Source organism: Scyliorhinus canicula, chromosome 14 (genome assembly GCF_902713615.1).
Source record: "Scyliorhinus canicula chromosome 14, sScyCan1.1, whole genome shotgun sequence".
NCBI lineage: Eukaryota > Metazoa > Chordata > Chondrichthyes > Carcharhiniformes > Scyliorhinidae > Scyliorhinus > Scyliorhinus canicula.
Window position 1 is genome coordinate 41,556,560 of NC_052159.1, and position 25,082 is coordinate 41,581,641.

Genomic DNA, 25,082 nt, shown 5'->3' on the forward strand with positions numbered 1-25,082 from the left:
GTGCAGAGTCTGCACGTTCTCCCCCGTGTCTGCGTGAGTTTCCTCCGGGTTCCCCGGTTTCCTCCCACAGTCCAAAGACGTGCAGGTTAGGTGGTTTGGCCATGATAAATTGCCCTTAAAATCTAAAACGTTTAGATGGGGTTATTGGGTTATGGGGATAGGGTGGAAACGAGGGCTGAAGTGGTTCGGTGCAGACTCGATGGGCCGAATGGCCTCCTTCTGCACTGTATGTTCTATGTAATTCTATGTAATCCTCAACACCACTTTCCTGCCTTATCCCTATAACCCTTGATTCCCTTTCTGATTAAATATCTGTCTAACTCAGCCTTGAACATACATAATGTCGCAGCCTGTACAGCTGTCTGTGGTAAAGAATTCCACACGTTCACTATCCTCTGAGTGAAGAAATTCTTCCTCATCTCTGTTTTAAATGGGCAACTCCTCACTCTGAGATTATGCCCTCCGGTCCTAGACTCTCCCGCAAGAGGAAACATCCCCTCAGCATCTAAAATGGTTATGGTTGAATAAAGAGAAAGATGTGGTTGGATATTATAAGATCTCATAAACAAAGGAATTCATTGAGACATAAGAAAAAGTTTGTTCCTTGCAAAATATATAACAAAGTGGCAGTTCCAATTGTAAAGAATGAATTTATTATTCACTAAACATTGAGGAAATCTTGCCTGGTAATGACTTCATATGTTCCAGTTACATGCTGCCGATCTGTATTAGTTTCTATCACTAAGCTAGTCCCACATGCCTGCATTTGGCCCATATTCCTCTATACCCACCCTGCCCATGTAACTGTCTAACTGCTTTTTAAAGGACAAAATTGTACCCGCCTGTACTACTGCCTCTGGCAGCCTGTTCCAGCTGCTCACCACCCTCTGTTTTACATTTACTTTCTTTTGCGTCCTTGAGGTTTACTTCGCACAGCCGATGGTAGTGATAGTGTCGCTATTTTATGGTCTTCTGCAGTACGGCCTGACATATCCACCTTTTTCTTTGCAACCTTTAAACCCATTGCTCTGGCAATGTCCAAAATTCTATTTGAAAAAATTAAAATCGCTTATTGTCACGAGTAGGTTTCAATGAAGTTACTGTGAAAAGCCCCTAGTCGCCCCTGTCCGGGGAGGCTGGAACGGGAATCGAACCGTGCTGCTGGCCTGCTTTAAAAGCCAGCGATTTAGCCTGGTGAGCTAAACCAGCCCCTGATGTTTAAATCCAGCTGTAGAAATGTGAGGTCAGTTTGAAAGCGGTTGATATGTAAAGCCAATGCAATAATGTATGACCCTATCTTCGCTTTCATGGAGGTTGGCAATAAATTTTTTATATGTGCATTGTTGTAAGTCAAGAATGTGAAATTTCTCATCAAATGGTTTTTTACGACTTCCGCAACCTTACCTCCAAGGGAACCTTTGTGCTTGAAGAAATTTCCCCTCTGGTCTCATTTGTATCTCTCCCCTCTCAGCTCAGACCTATCCCTCTAATTCTAGACTCCACTACCTTTGGGAGAAGATGTAGACTATCTACCTTATCTATGCTCCTCATTATTTTATAGACCTCTATAAGATTTCCCCTAAGCCTCCTACACTCCAGGGAAAAAAGTTCCAGCCTATCCAGCCTCTCCTGATAACTCAGACCATCAAGTCCTGGTAGCTTCCTCATAAATCTCTTCTGCACTCTTTCTAGTTTAACAATATCCTTCTTATAATAGGGTGACCAGAACTGAACACAGTGTTCCATGTGTGGTCTTACCAAAGTCTTGCACAACTTCAACAAGACGTCCCAATTCCTGTATTCAATATTCTGACCAATAAAACCTAGCATGCTGAATGCCTTCTTCACCACCCTGTCCACCTGCGACTCCACCATCAAGGAGCTATGAACCGGTACCCCTAGATCTCTTTGTTCTGTAACTCTCACCAACTCCCTACAATTAACTGAATAGGTCCTGCCCTGATTTGATCTACCAAAATATATCACCTCACATTTATCCAAATGAAATACCATCTGCCATTCTTTGGCCCACTGGCCCAATTGGTCAAGATCCTGTTGCAATCCTATATAACATTCTTCACTGTCAACTATGCCACCAATCTTGGTGTCATCTGCAAACTTACTAACCATGCCTCCAACATTCTCATCTAAATCATCTATAAATATATATATATATAAAACAAATAACAGTGGACTCAGCACTGATCTCTGAGGCACACCGCTGGTCACAGGCCTCCAGTTGAAAAACAACTCCCCACAACCAACCTTTGGCTTCGGTCACCAAGCCAATTTTGTATCCAATTGCCTATCTCACCCTGGATTCCGTGAGATTTAACCTTTTGCAACAACCTACCATGCAGTTCGAGCAGAAGAAGTCCACTTGCATCTGCAGAAGCAATTGTTGCTCATGCAATTTCACTTCTAGTGTCTCAGGCTGTTTCATGTCCCAAAAACTTCACACTGGCAGTGAGAATGATGACAAATTACAAACATTCCTTTTAGGTATGAACCTTTTTGAAGAACCCTGAAGAAACTCATAAGCGAGAACCAAATTAGTGGAGGATTTCGGAGGATTTTGCCTCCCTTCTACTGAGACGGCAGAAGGTACTTAAGTTGCAGGCAGCATTTTGAGCTGCAGACTTAGAGACACATCTAGATTGTGTTAAGTGGACACAAGCATAGACCTAATAAGCAGGGAAGATTTTACAGTGAAGATTCATCACTGTTGCTGATAATATTGCATTGTTTATGCCCAATCTATTACCCGTTGAAGTGCATTTTGAGCTATCATCTGTTTTCCCACATTAGCAAAAGCGCCTTTGGCGTTTTGAAGGTGGAATGGAAGGTTTGCAATCACAGATGATAAAGGCATTACTTCTATGACAGTGAAGAATTGGAAGACATTTTTGAAATACGCCTGAGCAAAATAATGACAACTCAGTTACAGATACACAACATCCTATTTCCCATCCAAGAAAAATGCAGTACACAAAACAATCATTTTCTGATGCATGAAGCAAATGAGACAATTGACCAATATTGCACACGGTTGAGGCAATAATAGCAACCGAATGTGAGTTTGGTGATGTTGAATATGTTGAAAAGGAAATCAAAACACAGATGATCGAAGGATGTCTTTCTAGCCAACTGTATTGAAAAGCACTTGAGAAAGACTGAAAGCTGTCGGAGCTGTTGGAATTAACAATGTCACTATTGCTTTCGGAGTCCAGAGCTACTGAAGTTGAGGCTGTTATGAGTAACTGCCTCGCCCCCAAGTTCAATTCCTTGTAAGCATTAATCAATTTCATTGCAGTGTTAATGTAAGCCTACTTGTGACAATAATAAAGATTATTATTATTATTGTTCACATGCCAGAAAACTACCTGCAAAGTAACAACTGCAGTCTCAACAAACAGAGTTGTGACATGCTCAAATAATGTTTGCACTGTGGTGACGCTTCCCCACAGAGTGACCTGTTACTGACAAACTTGGCAAAGCTTGTGGAAAACTGAAACATTTGCCTGTGTTTGTCATTCATCAACAAAATCAGCTGCTAAGAATAATGCTGTTGTTAGCGTATCTTCACACACATATACTGTTTGTTTTTACCCTGCGTAGAATAGTGGGGGAAGTGGTGGAAGGATTTCTGAGCTGATTATCATCCCGTTGAATGCTCCTGCCATGGCCAATGAGTCCTGGCATTGTATTCAAATCCTGAGCTTCTGGTCCAGGGGTAGGGGCATTACCACTGCGCCACAAGGTCTCCTACTAAGACCAGTACCATCAGATGTGTGCCACAAATGAGTATCACAGAAAAATGAGAGAATGTAGCCAATAAAAGCAGATGATCTTGAATATATTTTTTGTGTTCTCTCTCAGACACAGCAAACATGCGACAGTGACTATTGGCTGCTTAGGCGTAGATGCTCTTACAGATCCAGGAGCATCTGTCAATGTCATAGGAGAAAAACATTCAAGAAACTTCAGCATTGCCTTTTTGTCTGCAAAAAGGGAAAATGAAAATTTCTCTTGCAACAGTGACAAACAACTGAAAATTCTCAGGCCATTTGAAATGCCAATCTCATTCAGGCACCAGGACAAAAGTTGTATTCTGTGTCATATCTGGAGAATGTGATACACTTATCAGTTCTCCCAGAGCAACAGATTGCGGTCACAGTCACGATTCTAAGCATTCGTGACCAACATCCATGAATTGATGTTGACCGCTTCACTGGCATCAGCAAATTGAAAGGTGTTACATGCAAATTACATGTAGAGCCCAATGCGCTCCCTGCCCCGCATCAACGGCCGTGAATACCATTGCATGTCAGGAAACAGGCTGAGAAGGAACACAGCATATACCTGACCTTGACATTATTGAGAAAGTTGGGGATAACCCTAACCCCTGGGTGCCACCCATATGAGTCGTCAATAAACTCAAGAGCGAGAACCGAATTAGGATTTGTGTTGCTATGCGGTCACCAAACCAAGCCATACAATGACAAAGATACTTGACATTGACAATAGATGACATCTTAGAGAAAATGCATGGTGGCAAGGTGCCAAACACTTTGCCAAACTTGGCCTCAGTGCAGGATGCCTTCAAATGGAACTTGCAGAAGAACTGAGATATCTTCCAGTACTCTCCACGCACATTGGATTTTTTCAATACAAGAGGCTCAACTATGGAGTCAATTCAGCAGCAGAGGTGTTTAGGCACACGATTCAGTCTGCACTTCAAGGACTTGAAGGCACGTTGAACATCAGTGATGACACTCTCATCTATGATCACATTGAAAGTGAACTTGAGACATGCCTACATGCATGCTTATGATGCCTTAGAGAATGTAACCTCACCTTCAACAAAGCTGGATGCCTTTTCAATGAAAGCAGAAACAGATTCTTCAGCCATGTGTTCAGTGGTGAATGAGTATCACAGAAAGTTGAAGCCATTGCAAATGCTGTGGGTCCACTAAGTGTGCAGGAAGTCTGGAGTCTGTCCGTTTAACACACTGGGCTAAATCGCTGGCTTATAAAGCAGACCAAGGCAGGCCAGCAGCACGGTTCAATTCCCGTACCAGCCTCCCCGAACAGGCGCCGGAATGTGGCGACTAGGGGCTTTTCACAGTAACTTCATTGAAGCCTACTCATGACAATAAGTGATTTTCATTTCATTTCATTTCGGAATCATCACATACTATAGTTGCTTCATTTCTGACCTTGCTCCTCTACCTGCCGCCCCACCTGATCTGACAAAAGAGAACACCAAGAGGGAATTGTCTTTTTCACACAAACAGACTATGTACCAGTTCAAACAACAGTTTGAGGGTAGCCCGGTGGCACAGTGGTTAGCACTGCTGCCTCACAGCACCAAGGATTCAGGTTCGAATCCTACTGTCTTTGTGGAGTTTGCACATTCTCCCCATGTCTGCATGGGTTTCCTCCATGGTTTCCTCCCACAGTCCAAAGATGTATAGGCTAGGTGGATTGGCCATGCTAAATTATCCCCAAGTGTCCAAAGGTTGAGTGGGGTTACAGCGAGAGGATGGGGGATTTGGCTTGCGTAATTGGTTCTTTTGAGGGGTCGGTGCAGACTCAGCGGGCTGAATGGCCTCCTTCTGCACTATCGGGATTCTATGAACAGTTGTCAGCAAGTTTCACAAATGCCTATTTTGACCCTGAGAAAACCACCCAGCTCATCGCGGATATAGGTGCAGCTCTCAAGCAAAAAGGCAGGGAACCCATCAATTATTGCAATAGCAAGCTGATTACTAACACCCATTGAGCAATATTACTCACAGAGAGGTGCTCTCAATACATTTTCATCTCTGTTCACATGGAAGTGAGTTTGAATTCACAGCCAATCATAGACCACCATTAAGCCTATTCAATAATCCACACAGCAAACCACCTATTTAAATAGAGCATTAGATACTCAAACTACAAGAGTAATAGTAATCTTTATTAGTGTCACAAGTAGGCGTACATTAACACTGCAATGAAGTTACTGTGAAAATCCCCTAGTCACCACGGTCCGGCGTCTGTTCGGGTACACTGAGGGAGAATTCAGAATGTCCAATTCACCTAACAAGAACATCTTTCGAGACTTGTGGGAGGAAACCGGAGCACCCGGAGGAAACCCACGCAGACACTGGGAGAACATGCAGACTACGCACAGACAGTGACCCGAGCTGGGAATCGAACCCAGGTCCCTGGAACTGTGAAGCAACAGTGCTAACCACTGTGGTACCATACCATATGAGTTTCACGTTGAGTATCAGCTACGCAAGCTCAACCCAGCAGACTATCTTTCATGACATCAGCTACCATCAGTTACTAGTCCTGCTGAGGAAAAGGCTGCTGACCACACTCTAACTGTGTAAGCTGAAATGTGGTACCAAAGTCTACAAACAAAATTGCTCACATACTACAAGGTCCTCACAGTTCTCAAAATGCGATCGCTGTTACAATCACATGTAATCTTGTGTTAAGCAAAGCTGCATTATCATCCCACACCCATTGAGGGAATGTTTTGTCGATATAATACAAAATTGTCAAAACCGAACTGCTCCTCAAGGAAAAGGTATGATTCCCAGGAATTGACCACACGGAGAGCACAAAATCAAACAATGTTTTAAAATGTTAAGCAACGATGATGTCAAATCTTTGTGAGGCTGCCAAGATGTCTCCACTACCTCTTGGTAGATTGAGGGTAGCGTTGATTTTTCAGTCTTGCACACTGGTGAACATTTGCTGCTGACGCCTGGAACAGATTCCCAGTCGTGGAAATCGTTCCATTTACTTCAATGAAGGCACTCATCCCAAAGCTTGTCCAGATTTTTGCCTTGTTTGGAATCCCTCAAATGGTGAGAAGTGACAATGGACCCCCATTCAACAGTGAGTTCAGTAAATTTGCAAGCAATCTATGTTTCCCTAATTGAAAGATCGCATCCCGTTGGCCAAGAGCGAAGGCAGAGGTTGAGAACTTGATGCGTTCCTTTATACGTACAGCTGCAACTGTGAGAAAGTCATGGAAACAAGAGGTGTATCACTTCCTTCGCTATTACAGAACAACTCGTCACTCAACCACTGGAAAGCTTCCAGCTACATTCATTATTGCTCAGCCTATTCGTCCACGTCTTCCTGAACTACCCCATGAAGATAATGATTGACATGTTTGTGAATGTAATTGAGAACAGAAGGATCGAATGAGAGTAAATGCAGAGAGAAACATAAAATTCAGAGCTACATCCAGGAGATAAAGATCTTGTGAAATGCGATGATCAAGTTGGAAAGCAAACAACCTTTTATAACATCCAACCATTTGTTGTGACCAACACAAAAGAGTCAATGATCACTTCTAAGCACAATTCACATATCATCACAAGAAAGCATTGAAAATGCCATTTATAAGCATTGAATCTGTCATAATATACACACAGGTATATTATGGTGCACAGGCAGGCAGTGATTGACACACAGGATGACCAGTGAACACACAGAACACAGCAGCCAATCACCAGACAGGACACAACCGCTATAAAGCCAGAGGGCACTAGTTTTCCCGCTCTCTCGGGATCCAGCCAGAGACAGTCAGAGCCCGTGAGCAGCAACTAGAACATACACCATGTGGTAGTCAGATAGTCTGGTCAGGTTAGCCTCAGGTCTCCAGTCAAGTGAGCATAGTGTCAACCCACAGTTAAAGTATGTATGATAGTTATGAGTTCAATAAAATCGAGTTGCATTTCTTCAAGTGTTGGAAGCCTGTCTCTCTCACTACTGCAGTAAACACAGTCCTCGCAGACCCAGCTTATCCAACACATCAGAATCCAGTTCTGATATTGATGTTTCGAAGAAGAATATGAGTTAAATGAGACCACACCTGAGGTTAGACAATATCCTCCTTCCTCTTGAGAGAAAGCATCCACCATATTTAAGTGATTATGTTACGAAGTGGACTATTTTCAGTTGGTGAACAAATCTTTCATCTCATTGTTAAGTTAATGCAAATGTTAGAATATGTAATAAGCTGAATGTTTAACTTATGCTTAAGTTTATTGTTCAGACTTTGTACGCGAATCTATGCAAAATGTTATGGGTAGGACCCAGGGCTCGTTTAGCACAGTGGGCTAAACAGCTAGCTTAGAATCATAGAATTTACAGCGCAGAAGGAGGCCATTCAACCCGTCGAGTCTGCACCGGCCCTTGGAAAGAGCACTCTACCTAAGCCCATACCTCCACCCTATCCCTACAGCTCCACCCTATCCCCGTAACCCCAACTAACCTTTTTGGACATGAAGGGCAATTTATCATGACCAATTCACCTAACCCGCACATCTTTGGACTGTGGGAGGAAACCCACGCAAACACGGGGAGAACGTGCAGACTCCGCACAGACAGTGACCCAAGCCGGGAATCGAACCTGGGACTCTGGAGCGGTGAAGCAACTGTGCTAATCACTATGCAACCATGCTGCCCATGGTAGCACGGCTTGTAATTCAGAACAATGCAGAACAATGCCAGCAGCAAGGTTCAATTCCTGTACCGGCCTCCCCAAACAGGCACTGGAATGTGGCGACTAGGGGCTTTTCACAGTAACTTCATTGAAGCCTACTTGTGACAATAAGCGATTATTATTATTCTGGCCATTGCTGCTGGTGGGATTTTCTGGTCCCTCTGACAAAGACCCCCTGGCATGGCTTCCCAGTCGGCGGAGGGTGTGAAAAATGGGAAACCCCGTTCACAGTGGTGGGACCATAGATCCCATGCGGTCCAATGTGCGTGGCTTCCACCCACTGCAAAATTCTGCCCCATGTCTCTCATTAACTAAGAAGGGGAAGGATGTACTGTATTGGTGTTTTGAAAAGTGCAATGTTAATTTTGTGCACCTGAAGCTATCTAATACACTTTATGCAAGCTGAGGGAGTCCGCTCGAGACTGCAGAAGCAGATTAAAGAAAGAAAGTCATTGTTGCTCCTTATATTTTAATACTGGTGTCTTCGGTTGTTTCATGTCCCAAGAACTTCACACACTGTCCAAAAAAACCAGAGAAGGCAAAGTGCTCTGATCAGTTATACCACTGTCCAGAAACAGTCTGCATTGAAGAAATGGGAAGTTTTAAACCCAGAGATGTGGAAGAGCTCCTTCTTGTCTCCTCAGCAACCTTGAGGTTGGGGCGGCCAGTGATCAGTCGTCATGGATAAAATGCCACCAACAAAGGGAAGAGGCCTTTAATTGGCCACTTAAGGGCCTCAGTAGGCTCACTGCTGGCCTTCTCCACTCCTGGTAAAATTGCAACGAGAACGGACGAGTGGGTAGGGGTCAGGAATGGCACCGCTGGCATGTCACCCAATTTTATAGTCGCGCCGCCACCCCCCAACCCCCACATCCGCAATTCCAGTTGTATTCCAGTCAGTGACCTGCATAATGACATAATTCTGTCCTTTAATTTGTACTAATGGTTCAATCAATACACACCAATATCCTGCTAGTTTCAGCTGTGTTTTATTTACACCAACATTAACATGTAACACATACATTATTTCACACACTCTGTGTGTTGGTGCTGACTCTGAAAGGCAGATAGCCCTGACATTAAATTCAGAATTGTCGAATATATCACTGCTATAGCCAGTACATACAAATAGATTGATGGTGTTAAAAGGATGGAATGCATTTTCGACAGCACCTACTTTTCACCAATAACATAGATCCTTCCAAAGCCATTAAAAAGATAATGCCTTTAAGTTATTCTGATAATTCTACTGCCAATGAAAATAAATTAAGGATAATATTTCTTCTGGAGTTTCTCAAGGAATCTCTCCCTCTTGTTATTAGCAACAATTTATGTTTTCATTTTCTTCTCACAAAGATTTTGTTGTAAGTTATAAATTGAAGGGGTTTTTTTCAGGCAAGTTCTGGCAGTACCTAAAACATCCTTTATAATTTTTGGCCTGATGTTTTTCAAATCAATCGAAAGCAAAGGGATTTGCATTGTAAACTATCTAATTTAACAAAATGCACAAGATAAATTTGATGCTTGGCCACAGTCATGCTTTTTCAGTGACTGAGAAGCTATTGTAATTGGAAATGAAACACTGAGTCATGAATGCTGGTATAATGGCGCTTCAGTCTTCTAAGTGTTGTACTAATTCCAGGTAATGTACGGAAATTGACTCCATCTGCACCTGGTCTCAGATTTTGGGTGGGGACTTATGTTCTTAGCACACAAGTGTGAGTCAGGCCCTTTCCTGACTGTCAGGGTGCCCATTCAGGGGGTCTTACTGGAGGTAGCCAATTAAGAGGCCCTCTCCGGATCTGTCCAATAAGAATGGTGGGCAGGTTCCTGGCAGGTGGAATTCAAACATCAGTCAGCTCTAGGAGGACACAGAGGTGGGCGATGCAAACTGAGAGGACACCCCCATCATGGGGCATCTGCTGCAGAGATATTTACTTAAATAAATGAATGGTACTGCTGTCAGGCAACACCCCCCCCCCCCCCCACCCCCGCCACAACTGTAGCCATTGATCAAAGCTGCTGTAGTGTAGGGGGTGGAGTGGAGTGTAGGAGGCTTCAGGGGCATCCACGGGCCAGCCACTGGCAAGCTGACCCCATCCAGCTTTCCAACTTGGCCCAGAGTGGGGCACCTGCATAGCACTGGGAAGATCCTGATTGCGTCCACAATTAGTCCACAAATAGGCAGATTGGTAACCCACCCGGCATTGGTGGTGACCTGACTCAGGAAAGCTCTCTTGGAGGAGGCTATGGGTCAGCCCACTGACCTGTCAATTATATCTCTGGCATTTCTCCTGGTCCAAACTTCAGTTCTGCCCCTGTGGGATTGGGTTGATTCCCTGCTTTGTGTGCATCTGGGCGGCAAGTGTTGAGCATGTTAAAAAAAAAGTGCAATATTGTCCGCTGTCAGAGCTGGGCACTTTTTGGATGAGACATTAAACTAAGACCCTCACATATATGTGAACAATTCCATGACATATTTAAAGAGGAGCAAGACAATTCTTCCAGGAACCTCAACAAACGCCAGAAAAAAATGACTCACTGGCCTATTGCTGTTCATGGAACCATCCTGTGTGCATTTTGGCTGTCATGTTTCCCCAATTTATAATAATGAGTGTCCTTTCAAAATGTACTTCATTGGCTGTGAAAGATTATGGGGTGTCCAGAGCCTGTGAAAGGCAGCAAAGAAATGATTCTTATTACTTTTGTTATGGGCCAGAAACTCCTAAGTATGTTATGAAGTCCACCTGACCTACATTTTGTTGAATTTGGCTAGGATGAGCCCAAGAGCTTTTGCTTCAGGTGTGATTCAACAGTCTTCCTGGACTCTTTAATCAAAATAAGCTTTATTCTAAGAACTGAGTTAACATATATAGGTAAACACACAGCAAGAATTTTTATCAATTACAAACATAAAGACACCCCACAGGTACAGTAATCAATGTATTACACTTAATGAATTCCCCCTTAACTGTTCCAATTCAAGAACAAAATTCCATAAACCAAAACCCCTTTTCAAAGGCGTGGTACAGCACTCTGCATTCTCACTTGAATAAGACTGGCTTTCCCGGACATTCTTCCCCCGTCTCACCAGCAGGTTTAAACCCTCCTGGAAGGCAAACCGTATATTTTAAGTTACCAAAGCAGGTGGCTATAATCAATGGTTTTTTTACTGGAACAAATATTTAAAATGAAAATAGAGAAAGACAGACCAAAACACTTATTTTCTCTGTCTTTATCCACAGCAGTCAAACCTGAAAGTGAAAGTAAAACAAACCTCACAGTCACAGTCCAGCTCCACCCACAAAATGACATCACTGAAGCCATGTGATATGACAGCCACCTTTCTTAAAGGGCCACTCCCGTGACACTTTGTATCTTTATGTTTTTATTCTCCAAATTTTGGACTGGATTTATGCAAACTTGACGTTAGCCACAGGATAATGAGAGTGCTATTCTACTACTCATGTAATCTCTTTGCTTTATCCCTCTGATAAAATGCCCTCAAATTAAGCTGCTTCAAAAACACAAATAAAAATACAATCGTAGGAAAGATCTTAGGCATGTTTGAATGAGTGTAACTCAGTCACAGGGGACAGCAATTCAATTGCATTTAAGCGAGGGTAGAATGCGCCTGGGCGAACAGAGAGAAATTAACCTGGCTTTAAACAGGAAGTGAGAGAGAGGTTGAGAAAGATTAACAAGTGTTAATCACAGAGACACAGAGAAAGTATTGTTAAGGTCAATGAAGTGCTTCTGCAGCATAATGCCATGTTTATGGCTGCAGGACAGGAAGGTGAGCCAACAACAGATCAACTAGCGTGTGCAAACTTCAAATTGCCGCTGCATCCTTGTTTATATAGGATTACTCAGACTTCACTTCACAGTGATGTCTAAGAAATGATTGCAAATCTCAATGTATTTTTCCTATTAAAGGTTGAGTATGTGAAGGTTATTTATGGTGCGGTGATCCATGTGCTGGAAAAAGGCAATGTTTTATTTTGTTTGAAGTCACTTTCAAAAATGTGTCTTTTGAAAGAGTCATCGAGTCATAGATGTTTACAGCATGGAAACAGATTAATCAGTCCAGCTTGTCCATGCCGCTGAGTTTCTATCACTGAGCTGTTCCCACTTGCCACATTTGGCCCGTATCCCTCTATACCCACCCTGTCCATGTAACTATCTAACTGCTTTTCAAAGGACAAAATTGTACCCGCCTTTACCACTGTCTCTGGCAGCCCGTTCCAGATGCTCACCGCTCTGTGTAAAGAAATTTGCCCTCTGGTCTCTTTTATATCTCTCTCCTCTTACCTCAAACCTATGCCCTCTATTTCTAGACTCCTCTATGTTTGGGAAAAGATGTCGACTATCTACCTTATCGTTGCTCCTCATTATTTTATAGACCTCTATAAGATCACCCCTAAGCCTCCTACGCTTCAGAGAAAAAAGTCCCAGCCTGTCCAGCCCCTTCTTATAACTCAGATCATCAAGTCCTGGTAGCATCCTTGTAAATCTCTTCTGCACTCTTTCTAGTTTAACAATATCCTTCCTATAATGGGTGACCAAAACAAAACACAGTATTCCACGTGTGGTCTTACCGAAGTCTTGTACAACTCTTGTACAACTAGTGGGGCTGGTTTAGCACACTGGGCTAAATCGCTGGCTTTTAAAGCAGACTAAGGCTGGCCAGCAGCATGGTTCAATTCCCGTACCTGCCTCCCTGAACAGGCGCCGGAATGTGGCGACTAGGGACTTTTCACAGTAACTTCATTGAAGCCTACCCGTGACAATAAACGATTTTCATTTTCATTCAACAAGACGTCCCAACTCCTGTATTCAATATTCTGATCAATAAAACCAAGCATGCTGAATGCCTTCTTCACCACCCTGTTCACCTGCGACTCCACTTTCAAGGAGCTATGAACCTGTATTCCTAGATCACTTTGTTAAGAGGGTTAATTGATTTCCTGCTTCTGGCACCATTTGGCTTCAAGAAATGCCTATGTGACCTTGGGTTGCCATGAACAGCTAAGAAGCAACGGGTAAATGGAAAGTTAAATGCAGTGGGCGGGGTCAGCCAGGTTTTTCTGTTTGGCAGCTCAGAAGACTGAGCATTGATGCAAAAAGAAACCATGCAAGGCTTTCTCTGGGCATAACAGTTTTCTGTTTAACAGCCTTTTAACAGACCCTGATATTTAAGCAGGAATTTGAGAATACAGCAGAGATTGTGTTACTGTGTGTGTTCCATTCCATTCCATGAGTGCTGTCCCCAAAGGCAGGTCCATGGCTCCTTGTCTGCTCATGCTTCACCCTGAGCAGTTTTTCTTGACAACCTTGACAGTTGTGGTCAGGTTTCTGTCAGGGGTGCACATGACCCTCACCTCTCAGACCATCAAAGCTTGCAGCATCAAGGAATATCCTTTGTTTTTCTTGCCAGGGGCAGCCAGCCATCCCACTAAAGGTGCACACTATAGGAAACAGGCAGTGCAGTTGCAAGGTCAATGGCCCAGATGAATTTCCACCTAGTTGACTGCTTGCAAAATGTTGTCAGCAGCTGAAGCAAGAGAAAAAAAGCATAGTGTGTAGCTCACCTCATATAAGGATTAACACATACTGCAGGTGCTACCATTTCAATTCCAGGAAATTCAGAGCTGTGAAAATCAATTTTTCCATGGCTCATTAAGCCGGGGGAAAGCAGTATAGGAAAATAAGATGTGAAGAAGCTACATGTTTTGCGCGAAAAGTGCAAGATATGACGAAAATAAACTTGAGTTTATTATGAGTCAGGAACTGCATGAAGCAGCAGGACTAGATAACTCCCTCGGAGCATCCATTATGAGTCAGGAACTGCAAGAAGCAGGAGGACTAGATAACTCATCCCCTTCCCTTCTCATTCCCTTCGCAAATAAATACTTCATCCCACTTTAATTTGAATCTTTCCTTCGCAGTGACTGCTCAAGCGTAATACTTCAAAACTCATCTCCTGTTTCCTCTGTGCTAATTTTGAATACAGCTCTCCAGACGTGGACAATAAGGCAGATGAACAACATAGGAGATGTTCAGCTTTGCAGCTAAATTTAACCACTTAACAAGTCGATGAAAACAAATCCAATGTTCTCTGGTGTTTGTTGGTGTAAATGAAGGCGCAACTCCGATTCATACATTGGTATATCAGATTTTGCACATCAAAGTGTGGAAATTGGCATGATTCAGTCAATGTGACTCATCGTGTTAATAAGCTGAAAATGCAAGCCTGCCCAGATAGGCTCTGAGCTTTCCTCATTGTTATTCCTCCATATTAAGGGCACAGTTGTATGGAGGCCACATGTTCCTTTGTTTTTTGGAGAAAGTACAGCCGATAGAAATCAAAACGGTGACTTGAGGATGTTTTTCCTACCAGAGCTTTCATGAGGCCTTAATATTGCCAGCAAAAAATCACAGAAAACGGGCCTTTGCTCAGGGCCATTACTTTATGATGACTGAATCAGTCAAAGTCTATTTTTATTGCCTCGGACCCAAGGGTTTTTGACAGCGTGGAATGGGGAGAGTTGCATACTATGAATTCATAATTTTATCATTAGGATCATTAGTCATCAGAGTTATGTCATTATACAAGCCACTTCGTTAAGTCAACCTCCATTTTTATTTTGTGGGATATTACAAGATTTTTGTCCAGTATGTTGAGCATCACAATTTTCAATTCCAATCATTTCCAGGGGAGAAGTATTAATGATATTGATCAGTGCAGAATCTTCTTCTTCTTTCAACTTTTCCCATTTTATATGTTCAAAAGCAATAGAAGCAGAATTAGGCCATTTGGCCAATTGAGTCTGCTCCGCCATTCGATCATGGCTGATCTCAACCTGGCCTTAACTCCACCGTCTTGCTCCTTCTCCATACCTTTCAACCCATTACCAATAAAAATTCTGTCTAACTCCTCCTTGAATTTATTGATTGTCCTTGCATCCATTGCACTCTGGGGTAGCGAATTCCTTAGATTCACCACCTTTAAGGAGAAGTAGTTTCTTCTCAACTCTCTTTTAAATTTGCTACCTCTCATCCTAAGACTATGATCTCTCATTCTGGAATGCCCACAAGAGGAAGCATCTACTCCGCATCCACCTTATCCGTACCTTTTATCATCTTGTATCAATTTGATCTCCCCTCATTCTTCTCAATTCTAGAGAGTTAGGCCTAAACTGTTGAATCTCTCTTCATACAACAAACCCCTCATCTCCAGATTAAATCTAGTGAACCTCTTCTGAACTGCCACCAATGCCACTACATCTGTCCTCAAATAAGGGGACCAAAACTGCGCACAATACTCCAGGTGTGGTCTTACCAATGCCTTGTATCATTGCAAAAACACTTCCTTACCTTTATACTCAATTCCTTTAGTTATAAATGCCAACATTCCATTTGCTTTCTTTATTATCTGCTGTTCCTGCAGCTATTTTCTGTGACTCATGAACGAGGACCCCCAGATCCCTCTGCAATTGAGCAGCTCGAAGTCTCACCCTATTTAGATAATAAGTTGCCTTCCCATTTTTCTGACTGAAATGCATGACTCGTGGTCAGCACAATGCTGGTTGATCACCCTTCTCCATCTCTCCTGTCAGTCACCAATTCCTCTTCCAATCTTGCCCAGTTTTTAGCCCAATGCGATAGGGGTGGGGCCAGAAAATGTGATGAGTCATTCAAACGTCCATTGACTTCGGCAGGAGGGAAAGATCCCTCCGGCGGGGGGGGGGGGGGGGGGGGGGGGGGGGGGCATAAAATTCCAGCCTAACTCTCTCACTGCCCCATCTTTCCATCTGGTCTTAGGCTTTCTCCTTCCCTTTCCTCCATCGCTAGCACTCCCCTCATCACATTTCCTCTCTTCGCATTAGATGACTATTTCAATCTCTTCTCGGCTACTTTCCTCACTGTTCCCACAATCTTCACTGACCCACTGATGTGCTGGTTCCTGATTTTGTCCTTTCTCATTATCTGCATCTCATTAGTCTTCAGTCATTGTTCCTCTCTTCTTGCCCACATTTAAGCACTACGTAACACGGCCGGTCTCACAACTGTCTTGTAGATTGTTTCTCTCGGAAACTATCACATAACACTCCACTCATAGAGTTGTACAGTGCAGAAAAGGCCCTTCAGTCCATCGAGTCTGTACTAACAATGACTACTCCTAATCTTGCCCTGTTCCCAGTTACCAGCACTTGTCCTATATCCTTGAATGTGATGGTGTTTCAAGTGCTCATCTAAGTGGTTTTTAGAGTTGTACGGTTTCCATCCTCCACCACCTTTCCAGGCAGTGCATTCCAGATTCTCACAACTCTCTGAGTGAATTTTTCTTTCCCCTCAGAATCACCAGCCCCTCACCCTAAAACTATTGCCCCTTGTGATTGACCCCTCAACCAAGCTGAACAGCTGCTTCCTATTTACCCTATCCAAACCCTTCATAATTGTATACACCTCAATCATATCCCCCCTTAGCCTTCTCAGCTCTAAAGAGAACAATCTCAGCCTATCCAGACTCTCCTTATAGCTCAGATGTTCCAACCCAGGCAACATCCTAGTGAATCTCCTCTGCACCCCCTCCACTGCAATCATCTTCTTCCTATAATGAGGTGACCAGGAATGCACACAGTACTCCAGCTGTGACCCAACTAATGTTCTGTACAGCTCCAACATAACCTCTTATATTCTTATGCCATGACAGATAAAGGGAAGTGTCCCATATGCTTTCTTAACTACCCTATTCACTTGCTCTGCCGCCTTCAGGGATCTCTGAACAAGTACCTCAAGATCCATCTGTTCCTCTGAGCCTCCTAGTGTCCTACCATTCATTGCATACTCCCTTGTCCTGCTTCTTCTTCCAAAATACATCACCTCACACTTTACTAACCCACAGGTGGGTTAAATGCCACCTGCCACTGCTCTGCCCATCTGACCAACCCATCTATATCTCCCGGGAACATACAACCCTCTTCTTCACTGCTAACCACCCTACCAATCTTGGCGTCAACTGCAAACTTACTTAGCATTCCACCCCACGTTCACATCTGTATCATTTATAATGATAATAATCCTTATTGCCACAAGTAGGCTTACATTAACACTGCAATGAAGTTACTGTGAAAAGCCCCTAGTCGCCACATTCCAGCACTTGTTCGGGTACACAGAGGGAGAAATCAGAATGTCGAGATTACCTAAGAGTGCGCCTTTTGGGACATGTGGGAGGAAACCGGAGCATCCGGTGGAAACCCACGGAGACATAGGGAGCACGTCCTCCAGTACTCAAATAGTCTTCTACCACCACCCCTTGTGTCCTATTACTAAGCCAGTTTCGGATCCATCTCATCATGTTTCCTTGAATTCCATGTCTTTCAACCTTTTCAATCAATCTCCTTTGTGGGACCTTGTCAAAGCCTTTGCTAAAATCCAGAGAAACGACATCAACTGCGCTTCTTGCTTCCACACGGTCACTTTCTCAAAAAATTCAATTTTATTTGCTAGGCATGACCTCCTTCTGACAAAGCCATGCTGACCATCCCTAATCAATCCGTGCCTTTCCAACTGGAGATTAATTATCTCCTTCAGAATTTTCTTAAATAGCTGCCTACCATTGAAGTGAAATGTGAGGTTGTCCACTTTGTGAAGAATAGAAGTGCAGAATCTTATTTAAATGGAAGGAGACTGCAGAATACTGCTGTACAAAGGGATCTGGTGTTCTTTTACAAGAATCAGAAAAAGTTAGATGCAGGAACATCAAGTAGTTCGGGGGGGTGGGGGGGGGGGGGTACATGCAATGCTGCATTTATTTCAAGGTGAATGTTGTGTAACATGCGGATGTCTTGTTACAATTGGACAGAGTATTGATGGGATCACACCTGGAGTACTGCATACAGTTATGCTGGTCTTTATTTAGGGTGGGGTGTACATGTGTGGAAGCTGTTCAGAGAAAGTTTACTTGGCCTATTCCTGGGATGAGGGGTTTGTATTATGAAGAAAGGTTGAGAAGTTTGAGAAGGAATTGCGGATAGCGATGAGGACTGGCAGAGGATACAGCAGGATTTAGATTGTTTGGAGACTTGGACGAGAGATGGCAGTTGGAGTTTAACCCGGACAAATGTGAGGTCATGCATTTTTGAACATTTAGGGAATATACAGTGAGTGGTAGAACCCTCAAGAGTATTGACAGTCAGAGAGATCTAGGTGTACAGGTCTACAGGTCACTGAAAGGGGCAACACAGGTGGAGAAGGTAGTCAAGAAGGCATACGGCATGCTTGCCTTCATTGGCAGGGCATTTATAAAACTTGGCAAGTCATGTTGCAGCTGCATAGAACCTTAGTTAGGCCACACCTGGAGTATATTGTTCAATTCTATTTGCACAGTACCAGAAGGATGTGGGGGCTTTACAGAGGGTGCAGAAGAGATTTACCAGGATGTTGCCTGGTATGGAGGGCATTAGCTATGAGGAGAGATTGAATAAACATGGTTTGTTCTCACTGGAACGAAGGAGGTTGAGGGGAGACCTGATAGAGGTCTACTAAATTATGAGGGGCATAGACAGAGTGGATAGTCAGAGACTTTTCCCAGGGTTTAGGGGTCAATTACTAGGGGGCATAGGTTTAAAGTGCGAGGGGCAAGGTTTCGAGGAGATGTGCGAGGCAAGTTTTTTACACAAAGAGTAGTGCGTGCCTGGATCTCGCTGCCGGAGGAGGTGGTGGAAGCAGGGACGATAGTGACATTTAAGGGGCATCTTGACAAATACACAAATAGGATGGGAATAGAGGGATACGGACCGTGGAAGTGTAAAAGATTTTAGTTTAGACGGGCAGCATGGTCGGCGCAGGCTTGGAGGGCCGAAGGGCCTTTTCCTGTGCTATACTTTTTTTTTTTCTTTGTTCTTTGGGCCTATTGGAGTTTAGAAGAATGAGAGTAGGTATTATTGAAACCGACAAGATCTTGCAGTACCGTTGCAGGGTAGGTGCCAAGAGATTGTTGTTTTCCTCTTGTAGGAATCTAAAGAGGGCAAAGTTTCAAAATGAGGGGTCTCCCATTTAGGACTGGGAAAAGAGAATTTCTTCGGAGGGTCTATAATTTTTGGAATTCCCTTCTCCGAGAGCAGAGGAGGCTAGGTCATTATATTCATAGCTGAGTTCGACAGACTTTTGACCTGCAAAGGGAGTCTACAATTATGGGGGTGAGGCAGAAAAGTGGAATTAAGGCTGTAAACAAATCAGCCATGACTTAATGAATGGCAGTGCATGTTCACGGGGACAAGTCACCTGCACCTATTTCGTATATGCTGAATACTCGCAGTTAGATTCTCGCCTCAGCAAGTATGGCAAAGGACTTGTTTTTTTCGAAAGGGAGAATTATAAAGGTATTGATGAATTAATTTAATACCTTTCGGTGTTCAGAAGTGATGGTTAGTTGTTCCAGGGGTCATGGGATACAGGGAATTCTGGCTGCCTGGATACAGAATTGGCTGGTCGAAGGAAGACAGCGAGTGATGGTGGATGGAAAGTATTCCGCCTGGAGGTTGGTGACCAGTGGTGTCCCACAGGGATCTGTTCTGGGACCTCTGCTCTTTGTGGATTTTATAAATTACTTGGATGAGGAAGTGGAAGGGTGGGTTAGTAAGTTTGCTGATGATACGAAGGTTGGGGGAGTTGTAGATAGTCTCGCGGGCTGTTGCAGGTTACAACAGGACATTGACAGGATGCAGAGCTGGGCTGAGAAGTGGCAGATGGAGTTCAACCTCGATAAATGTGAAGTGATTTGAATGCTGCATACAGAGTAAAAGGCAGGATTCTTGGAAGTGTGGAGGAACAGAGGGATCTTGGGGTCCACATACATTGATCCCTCAAAGTTGCCACCCAGGTTGATAGGGTTGTTAAAAAGGCGTATGGTGTGTTGGCTTTCATTAACAGGGGGATTGAGTTAAAGAGCCGTGAGGCTTTGCTGCAGTTTATAAAACCCTGCTTCGACCTTGCTTGGAATATTGTGTCCTGTTTAGCACAGTGCTAAATCGCTGGCTTTGAAAGCAGACCAAGCAGGCCAGCAGCACGGTTCGATTCCCGTAACAGCCTCCCCGAACAGGCACCGGAATGTGGTGACTAGGGGCTTTTCACAGTAACTTCATTGAAGCCTACTCGTGACAATAAGCGATTTTCATTTTCATTTTCAGTTCTGGTTGCCTCACTATGGGAAGGATGTGGATGCTATGGAGAGGGTGCAGAGATTTGCAAGGATACTGCCTGGACTGGAGGGCATGTTTTATGAAGAAAGTTTGAGGGAGCTGGGCTTTTCTCAGTGGAGCGAAGAAGGCAGAGAGGTGATTTGATAGAGGTGTACAAGGTGATGAGAGGCAAGGATAGAGTGGATAGCCAGAGATTTTTCCTCAGGGCAGAAATGGCTGTCACGAGGAAACATAATTTTAAGGTGATTGGAGGAAAGTATAGGGGAGATGTCAGAGGTTGGTTCTTTACGCAGAGAGTGGTGGATGCGTGGAATGTACTGCCAGCGGAGGTGTTGGAGTCAGAGTCATTAGGGGCATTTAAGCGACTCTTGGACAGGCACATGAACAGCAGTTAATTGAAGGGGTGTAGGTCAGGTTAATCTTAGATTAGGATAAATGGTCGGCACAACATCATGGGCCAAAGGGCCTATACTGTGCAGTTCTATCTATGTTCTATGTGGGTATCGCTAGTAAGGCCAGCTTTAAGTACCCATCCCTAGTTGCCGATCAGAAGGTGGTGATGAGTTGCCTTCTTGAACTGTTATCGTGCGGGTTGCTGAGTGAGTGCTTGCTAAGGGGAGTAAATTTTTGAAAACCTTACTGTTGGCGGTTTCCAGCTGAATCCGGTCGGAGTGAGGACAAAGTGACTGCTGGGTAAGGAGTAAAGATTTAAATTATTTGCGCGGGCCCAAAGCAGCTGATTGCTGTTATCGTGCGGGGCGCAGTGGTTGCTGGTTAAGTGTTTTATTTTTACCTGTATTTAAGTTGAGCGGTTCCTAAACCCGAGACACTACACTTGTAGTGTCCCCCACCCTCCCACCTCCTCTAACCTAAGGGGTTGAGTGAATATCAGGTAAGCTCTTTCTTTCTTTCTTTCTTTTTCTTATTTTTATCCGCAAGTTATCTAGAGGGAATGGCAGGGAAGGCAGTGCAATGTTCCTCCTGCAGAATGTTTGAGGTGAGGGACGCCGTCAGTGTCTCTGCTGATTTCACCTGTGGGAAGTGCACCCATCTCCAGCTCCTCAGAAACCGCGTTAGGGAACTGGAGCTGGAGCTGAATGAACTTCGGATCATTTGGAAGGCAGAGGTGGTCATAGATCGTAGCGTCAGGGATGTGGTTACTCCGAAGAATCACGATTGGTGGGTGACGATGAGAGGGGCTGGGATGAAGCAGTGAGTGCAGGGATCCTCTGTGGTTGTTCCCCTCAGTAACAAGTATACCGCTTTGGGTACAGGTGAGGGGGACGACCTACCAGGGGTAAGCCATGATGAACGGATCTCCAGCACTGAATCTGTCCCTGTGGCTCAGAAGGGAAGGAGGGAGAGCAGGAGAGCAATAGTTATTGAGGACTTGATAGTTAGAGGGGCTGATAAGCGGTTCTGTGGCAACGAAAGAGACTCACGGATGGTATGTTGCCTCCCGGGTGCCAGGGTCCGTGACATCTCGGACTGTGTTTTCGGAATCCTTAATGGAGAGGGGAAACAGTCACAAGTCATAGTACACATCGGTACCAACAACATAGGTAAGAGAAGGGACGGGGATTTAAAACAGGAATTTAGGGAGTTAAGGTGGAAGCTGAGAGCCAGGACAAACCATGTTGTCATCTCTGGTTTGTTGCCGGTGCCACGTGCTAGCGAGTTGAGGAACAGGGAGAGAGTGCAGATAAACACGTGGCTGCAGGGATGGTGTAGGAGGGAGGGTTTCAGTTACGTGGATAATTGGAGCACATTCTGGGGAAGGTGGGACCTGTACAGACAGGTCGGTTTGCACCTGAACCAGGGGGCACCAGTATCCTGGGAGGGAAATTTGCTACGGCTCTTCCGGGGGGGGGGGGGGGGGGGGGGGGGGGGGGTTAAACTAATTTGTCAGGGAGCTGGGAAAACGAGCTGTAGTCCAGAAGCCAGTGTTGAGAGTAGTGAGGTACTGAGGAGGGTATCAAGGTCGAACGCGTGTACCGGTAGACAGAAAGGTGGGTTGAAGTGTGTCAACTTCAATGCAGCCATGATGTGGAGATGCCGGCGTTGGACTGGGGTGAGCACAGTAAGAAGTCTTACAACACCAGGTTAAAGTCCAACAGGTTTGTTTCAAACACGAGCTTTCGGAGCACGGCTCCTTCTTCAGGTGAATGGAGAGGCTTGTTCCAGAAATGTTTATATAGACACAGTCAGAGATGCCCGGAATGCGAGCACCTGCAGGCAATCAAATCATCAAAGATGCAGAGAGAGAGGTAACTCCAGGTTAAAGAGGTGTGAATTGTCCCAAGCCAGTTCAGTCGGTAGGCCTCTGCAAGTCCAGGCTTGTTGGTGGGGGCCGAATGTAATGCGACATGAATCCCAGATCCCGGTTGAGTCCGCATTCATGCGTGCGGAACTTAGCTATAAGTTTTTGCTCAGCAATTTTGCGTTGTCGCGTCTCCTGAAGCCCTCCTTGTAGAATGCTGACCCGGAGATCAGAGGCTGAATGTCCTTGACTGCTGAAGTGTTCCCCAACTGGAAGGGAACAGTCCTGCCTGTTGATAGTCGCACGATGCCCGTTTATTCGTTGTCGCAGTGTCTGCATGGTCTCGCCAATGTACCACGCTTCGGGACATCCTTTCCTGCAGCGTATGAGGTAGACTACATTGGTCGAGTCGCACGAGTATGCGCCGCGTACCTGGTGGGTGGTGTTTCCACGTGTAATGGTGGTGTCCATGTCGATGATCTGGCATGTCTTGCAGCGATTACCCTGGCAGGGTTTTGTGGTGTTGTGGTTGCTGTTCTGAAGGCTGGGTAATTTGCTGCAAACAATGGTTTGTTTGAGGTTGCGCGGTTGTTTGAAGGCCAGTAGTGGGGGTGTGGGGATGACCTTGGCAAGATGTCCATCCTCGCTGATGATGTGTTGGAGGCTGCGAAGAAGATGTCGTAGTTTCTCCGCCCCAGGAAAGTACTGGACGACGAAGGGTACTCTGTCAGTGGTGTCCCGTGTTTGTCTTCTGAGGAGGTCGGTGCGGTTTTTTGCTGTGGCGCGGTGGAACTGTCGATCAATGAGTCGAGCGCCATATCCCGTTCGTACGAGGGCATCTTTCAGCATCTGTAGGTGTCTGTTGCGCTCCTCCTTGTCTGAGCAGATCCTGTGTATACGGAAAATACACAAGGCCAACACACCAGGCCGTCCTATCGTTTCAGGCAATGGGACCCTGTGTGAGAACCTCTCTGGCCACATCGAGGGCATCTTGAAACCCATCGTACAAGGTACACCCAGCTTCTGTCGCGACAAGGAGGAGCGCAACAGACACCTACAGATGCTGAAAGATGCCCTCGTACGAACGGGATATGGCGCTCGACTCATTGATCGACAGTTCCACCGCGCCACAGCAAAAAACCGCACCGACCTCCTCAGAAGACAAACACGGGACACCACTGACAGAGTACCCTTCGTCGTCCAGTACTTTCCTGGGGCGGAGAAACTACGACATCTTCTTCGCAGCCTCCAACACATCATCAGCGAGGATGGACATCTTGCCAAGGTCATCCCCACACCCCCACTACTGGCCTTCAAACAACCGCGCAACCTCAAACAAACCATTGTTTGCAGCAAATTACCCAGCCTTCAGAACAGCAACCACAACACCACAAAACCCTGCCAGGGTAATCGCTGCAAGACATGCCAGATCATCGACATGGACACCACCATTACACGTGGAAACACCACCCACCAGGTACGCGGCGCATACTCGTGCGACTCGACCAATGTAGTCTACCTCATACGCTGCAGGAAAGGATGTCCCGAAGCGTGGTACATTGGCGAGACCATGCAGACACTGCGACAACGAATAAACGGGCATCGTGCGACTATCAACAGGCAGGACTGTTCCCTTCCAGTTGGGGAACACTTCAGCAGTCAAGGACATTCAGCCTCTGATCTCCGGGTCAGCATTCTACAAGGAGGGCTTCAGGAGACGCGACAACGCAAAATTGCTGAGCAAAAACTTATAGCTAAGTTCCGCACGCATGAATGCGGACTCAACCGGGATCTGGGATTCATGTCGCATTACATTCGGCCCCCACCAACAAGCCTGGACTTGCAGAGGCCTACCGACTGAACTGGCTTGGGACAATTCACACCTCTTTAACCTGGAGTTACCTCTCTCTCTGCATCTTTGATGATTTGATTGCCTGCAGGTGCTCGCATTCCGGGCATCTCTGACTGTGTCTATATAAACATTTCTGGAACAAGCCTCTCCATTCACCTGAAGAAGGAGCCGTGCTCCGAAAGCTCGTGTTTGAAACAAACCTGTTGGACTTTAACCTGGTGTTGTAAGACTTCTTACTGAACTTCAATG